Below are 6,929 nucleotides of genomic sequence, written 5' to 3' on the forward strand. Positions count from 1 at the left end.
TTTTGATATTTTCAAAATTCGTGAGTGAACTCTTGAAAATTTTTCATCGATCTGATTTTTTGAAAGGCTTTTTAAACCATCGTAAACCAGCAAATTTTTATAAGAGACTCGAAAAAAATAGTCGGTTTTCTTATGTCACACTAATATAAAATTATATATCATTTTTTTAACTCGGGATGGACTTATGCATAAAAGAAAAAGAGTGATGGCGCTGACTACTGACCTGCCAATATAAGATACAACGTCGATAGTACGTACTAATTGTTGACATCCACTACTTTAAAATTAAAAAGCATAAGATTTACTGTGAATTGTTCATTTTTCATTCTATATCTATTTATGAAAAAAGGTGATGTAATTAGATAAACACGAATGAACTTTATTTTTTTTATTTATAAATATTTGATATTTTTCACTACATTATTTTTCTTTCAAATATTTCAAATATAAAGATTGTTTAAAAAATTATACGATCATTATTAATACAGTCGTTAATGAAATATCTCTTGAAATATGATAGGGTGCCAATAATTGGTGTTTTTACCTTAAAAATTTATTTTATTTACTATGAATATGAAAAAAAAAAAAAAAAAAAAAAAAAAAAAAGACTCAGCATATTTGAGTCCTTAAACATTTAGTGTTTCGTTAAGTATTCCCCTCAACCACCCCTACTGTTTAAAAGTAAATTAACAGAATTAACTAGCAAACGGTGAATTTTCATTAATAAAGAGTGATAGTGATTTTACATTTTTATATAAGTAGTGCGATTATTACTCTGAATTTGTAAATAGCCACCATTTTTACTAATGCACTCTTGGAGAGTATCTTTAGCTGAAAATAAAAATAATTTGATGAACAATGAATTACAATATAAATAATAATAATGATAATAAAGTGAAATAAATTATCAACTTGAATGGTTATCATACGTTTTTAAAAATTTGGTGGCCCTGAAAAGGGCCGTTTGAGGTTTCAGGCTTACTAACTAAAATTTCAATTTTCTAATATGGGAGTGATGTAATCGTTTCGGTGCAATATAGGAGTGGTATTTTTTAGTTTTTTGGGATGGTTTACGGGATTTGATAAGTAACATTTTCTTTCGCACTGCATGCCGGCATCTCAATCTGGCCGTTAACCATTGCGACCGCCACATGCAAATCTGACACTTTAATTTGTCCTTGAGATGTTTGATGCTGTGGCGACGAAACGATACTTGATGAACAAACACCCTCTGGCATGGCTTGAACTGACACTTGTACACTGGTGGCATTTTAAAAATGTGATTGTCAGGAACTGGATCAGCACGTGAATTGTCTTCCGGCTTTGAAGATCTAGCACTATCGTGACTATTGACGTTTTCTCCAGAAAAGCCTTCAATGACTTCACTGAACAACCAGTCGTCCTCGAGGATGATTCCTGCAGTTGGAGGTTCAGCAAAATCGGTGGGTGCCATTCCCATGGCATTCATAAAATGATCTACGCTTTCCATTTCAGCTTCTTCTTTATATTTTCTGGCACTTTTTATTTTCGAAAATGAACGTCGTTACTCTACGGCTTGAGCTTGCCTAATGATGTACCGTAACTCACCCTCAGGTATATATAGACATTTACGTAGTTACTGCCGATAATTTTAGGTCTTAATTACTGTTGGACTGTGGCTTCACCTGATTGTTTCGCCTCAGCCGACATCAAGCGAGCCATTGTAAAGACGTAAGTTTTAATTCCAACTTCAGGTATTCTCCTACTTTTCAAGAAAGGTCCATCGTATGCATATATTTATAGAAGTTTGAAATAATCATATTTCTAAATATTATATTCAGTATTACTATCTCCTTTTGAATTTTTAATGTTACTGCTAAAAGTAATTTCCATTTTTATGAATAAATGTCTTGAAAACTTAATAAAATTTAGTAATATAAAAATTGTATAAAAAATATATTTTCAAGAAGGCTCACGCGTTTCTAATGGTTGTCTAAAATACCAGCCTTAAGATTTAAAATTTTACAAATTTAAAAATACATGTACCATACATCTACTATTAAAACTATATAAGAATTTACCGTAGGATTATTCAGATACGAAACGATTAAAAACCGTGTTTTTTCTAAAACCTTACATATGAGCTCTTATATCAAAAACACTATGGCCCCATCAATATGAATTTTTTTCACTGTTACTTTTTCAACTTTGAGCTTTCAAAAGCTGATACAAGAAAGTTGAATAAATATAGAGTCAAGTTGAATACTTATAAAATTTTGTGTCGTTATAAACAATGAGAAAAACTTAGTTGAAAAAATTATTTTAGTGGTTAATTAATTGAGGCAACATAGAGGATCGACGGCTTGGCAACGCTGCCAAAGACAGCAGTTATGTGGCTCCAATTTCAAAAACATAAGAAATTATAAAAAAAAAAAAAAAATTTAGTCGCCTTGACAGAAACTCCATCTTTTTACAGATAAATTGTTTCTGTCCATTTTTAAATGAAGGAATATCATTTATTTAGATTTTTACTACACGCCCGACTTGAGCATTTATGTACGTTCACACATATTTCCACACATAAATCTATCAAAGAAAACTGTTGCCACATCTTATTTCAAATTTTTTTAATTCTTAAACATTTAAAAACGTCTGCAAATAAACTACAAATAATTCTTGCAATTAAAAGAATGAATACTAATCATATTTTTGTCAGCTGAAAAAATAGAACAGCTTAGTTGCATTTTCGAGTCATTTAATAACGCTTGAATCTCCTTGACAACTCAATTTTTTGGCTGATTTTCGTATATATCTAATGTAGTTTAAACTTAATTTATAAATATATTAAGAATATATATCTTAGAATTCATAGAAAGTACATCTTTGAAAATGTATAAAAAATATAATAATGAAAATGTAAAAAATCAAGTCGTCCAAAGGTTAATTAATACAAATATTTTTTTGTACATATTTACATATTTTTTATGCATTTTTAATATATATTTTTTTTCATATTTTATAATATTTATATTTTTTGAATTTTTATCATGAGGGCATACATACAGACTAGGATGTTTCAAAAAAAAAAAAAATTAACAAATATTTTTTCTCGAAAACAGTTTCAAAAGTTTTATTCAGATATAAAAATACGCATGTGAAATTTAAATCTCTTATACCCCAATAACACGTGTTTGGGCAACATTCTGGAGTAAGTATCTTCAGCAAGACCCCTAGCTGCTAGTGTCTTTGGCAAGATCATGTATCAAGAAGCCTATGCCAAGATTTGTGTGTGTCTTGCTCCTGATATCTTGCGTACGCAAGAATATTAAAAATATCTTGAACACGGTGCAATGAAAAAGTGTTTGACGCATTTCTTACACCAGTATATTTTACAGTAGGTACTTACGCGCAAGATCTGCTCGAGGTTCAAGGTCAATTTTAAGCAATGAGCAGATCTTAAGCAAGCTATACGCATCTATTTTCAACTACAGTTAAGCTATAACTTATAACTTTTTCCGGAATTGAGTTATAATCCGGCACGAATTTCTCGTTTAAGGCTTGCATTTTAGGCTCGCATATTAAATCTCGTCACAAGTATATGCAGCAAGACAAATCCAGAAAAAGACACTAGCACTTATCGACCTTGAGAACAGACTTGCTCAAGAATTGAAAAGATTATTATTTGGGTAATATTAACATTAAGAGATTCTACATCGTACTTTTCTATTTTCCGTAAGAATAATATTGAAAACATTTTCTTTGCGTCTTTTTTTGAATAGACGGGTCAATTAAAGGATCAACGATGAGCCTACAAAAATAGCTCAATCCTACTGACTGCAGTCAGAGACAGTAACCATTGCTGCCGTTAGAGTAATTCTTACGGTTTTGAAAGAAATTTTGTTATTTTTTATACTATACTGACCACATTAGTGTTCGGTGCAGCAATGGTTACTGTTTTTTTTTTCTTCGTGTATGGGTATTTGTGATTTCATATCTAACCAATTATCTTTTTGAAATCTTTATTTTTACGATATATGCACTCATAAAAATCGTGTTTTCTTCCGAAATACGCTGCGTACTTGGCCTATCCGAACTTGAGTCAACTGAATTTCAATTGATCTAAAAACATGGAAATGTCTTTAGATCAATACCCAACCTATTGTGCTGTTTCTGGCAGGAATCGTCTTCGGGGGCCATTAGTCGATCAGTGAAGTTATCGAAGGCTTTTCTGAAGAAAGCACCACTTGTGGCGATAGTGGTAGATCTCCAAAGCCGGAGGAAGATTCACGTGCTGATCGAGTTCCTGATAATCACATTTCTAAAATGCCACCGCTGTAAAAGTGTCAGTTCAAGCCATGCCAGAGGGTATTTGTTCATCGAGTATGGTTCCGTTGCCACAGCATCAAACATCTTAAGGACAAATTGAAGTCAAAGACTTGTATGTGGTGGTCGCAATCATTAACGGCCAGACTAAGATGCCGGCATGCAGTGCAAAAAAAAATGTTACTCATAAAATCCCGTAAACCATCCAAAAAAATAAAGAAATACCATTCCTATGTTGCATCAAAACAATTAAATAACTCGCACATAAAAAACTTAATATTTTAGTTATTAATCCTGAAAACAAACGGCCTTTTTCAGGGCTACCAAATTTTTAAAAACATATGACAATTATTCAAGTTGAGAATTAATTTTACTTGATTATCATTATTATTATTATTATCATTGTTTTTCATTGTTCATTAAATTAATTTTTATTTTCATCTTAAGATATTCTACTCTAAGCGCCAGTTCATGGTTGGTATGTACAACAGACTCACCGAGGAAATTTCATAAAATTTTTCCTAAAATATGTTTAGTCTGCCACCCGCAGACTCTTAGATTAAGACGTTCGTAGAGAGATTATTAAACCAGTTATCTCTTTTGCAGCGTTAACAACTTGTAGTGAAACGTAATTTTTTAAACTTAAATTTATATAAATATCAATTATTTAATAAAGGCTATCCCGAATGATAATCAAGAATTGATTTATAGATCCAAATCTCCGAAATCAGACATAAGCAAAGCATTAGTGAGGCTCGAAAAAAAAACAAGAAAAAGAAACAAGTACACCCCATGTTACTCGGGAAAAAAAATTGTATATAATTATATAGAACTATATATAATTATATTCCTGTACAATGTATTAACTAAATTGTAAATTTTGGTTCATATAGTAGAGACTACTCTCTAAACATAAATACGTGAATATTCACTAATTTTGAGTACTAATCGAACCACGTTTTGAAATTACTGGTTCGGCGTGCACTTGGAATGAGCGAATATTCACTGATTTTCACTTATCCACGCTTACAGAGTATGCTTTTTATTAAAATAATTTTTTTTTTTTTGTAAATCCAAATTTAATTTCCGAAATTATCAATGGAAACATTAATAATAAATACTAATGCTTCGATGTAAAATGGGATATACTATGTTACCATCAAAAAATGTACTTGTCATTCTGTCAAATACAGAGGAGTACTCGTGCTAAAATTGCTTCCAACATTGGAATATAATACTTCTGAAATAAGTTTCTTTCTAGGGACACTACAACTGGTGGGCGCGATCTCGTGGCGAGTATCGAACTACTTCCGCTGCTGCTTACAGCAACGGTGACTTCCTTCTCCTATATATATATATATATATATATATATATGGTGGTTCGGCTTCACTCCGCGAGATGACATTCACAACTCGCGCCTCTCGTGATACCTCGTCCCTATGCCTGTTTCAATATATAACATTCCCAACATGTAACTTCTAACACGGCGTCTCAGATGGGGTATACGATAGACGCACCTAACTGAGGAGTCTCAGCTATCGTCTACTTAGACGAAATGCCTCTCACCCCACAAATACCTTTTTCCATCTCTCCTCTTCTCATTATCACTAACAACGTATTATTCTTTGGTAGTTGGCGACTTAGGCAGTGATTATTGCAATCTAATCCTAAAGTATCGTCGCCAAAATATATATATATATATATATTATATTACTAAACTGTAGAAAAAATTTTCAGCTGCCGTGAAAAAAAAGTTAGTGTCATTTGCGACGATTTAAATAAGTATTCAATCACTGCAAATAAATAATTCGTGTAAACGTCAATTTTCGTTCAAATAAATCATTATAAAATAATTGAAACAACAACTGAGTTGTAGCTCTTTTTTGCATTTTTATGGTTAATATAGTTATGAGATTGTGTTCGAAATTAATTCATCAACTTTACGCGGACCATGGAGAGATTCCATGGCTCATCAACTTCGCACGGACCATGAGACAGACTGCTCGCTCCCAGTACGCGAACGACCAATAGGAGTTAACTCGACCCCCTCCACACTCAGCTAAGACTTCTCATTGGCCAGCGCTTAACTTTTCCCCTTCTCTTTGAAAGCCAGCCATCTCATTGGAGCGCAGATACCGATGTCTCCCACTCCGTCGAGAACATTCTAGAAGCCGGACTCTCGGGTATGAAAGAAGGTGATCTGAGAGCGGCAGCATATTCTCCCAATTCTGCTAGAAGCCAATTTTCCTATCTATCTTATCAAAATTATTTATAGTTATCTGTCATATCGCAGCTTTAAAGTCATAATCAACAATGTAGCTTCTAGAAAACAAAATGTAGTAGCAGGGGTGCCTCAGGGCTCGATACTTGGTCATACATTATTTCTTTACTTTATCAACAATATACCCAGAGATGCACGAATACTGCTTGGGCTCTTCGCTGACGATACCGCAGTAGCCGTAGCATCTTGGAGTAAAAAACTTGCTGTAGACTTGCTACAAAAACATTTAGATAAAATTAACGACTACTTTAGTAAATGGAAAATAAAAATAAACGCAGCAAAAACCGAATTAATTATCTTTAGTCAAAAAAGAAAACTAAAAAAGAACGAAAACGATTTAAAAAT

The sequence above is a fragment of the Microplitis demolitor genome, chromosome 9 (genome assembly GCF_026212275.2).
Source record: "Microplitis demolitor isolate Queensland-Clemson2020A chromosome 9, iyMicDemo2.1a, whole genome shotgun sequence".
In the NCBI taxonomy this organism is placed as follows: domain Eukaryota; kingdom Metazoa; phylum Arthropoda; class Insecta; order Hymenoptera; family Braconidae; genus Microplitis; species Microplitis demolitor.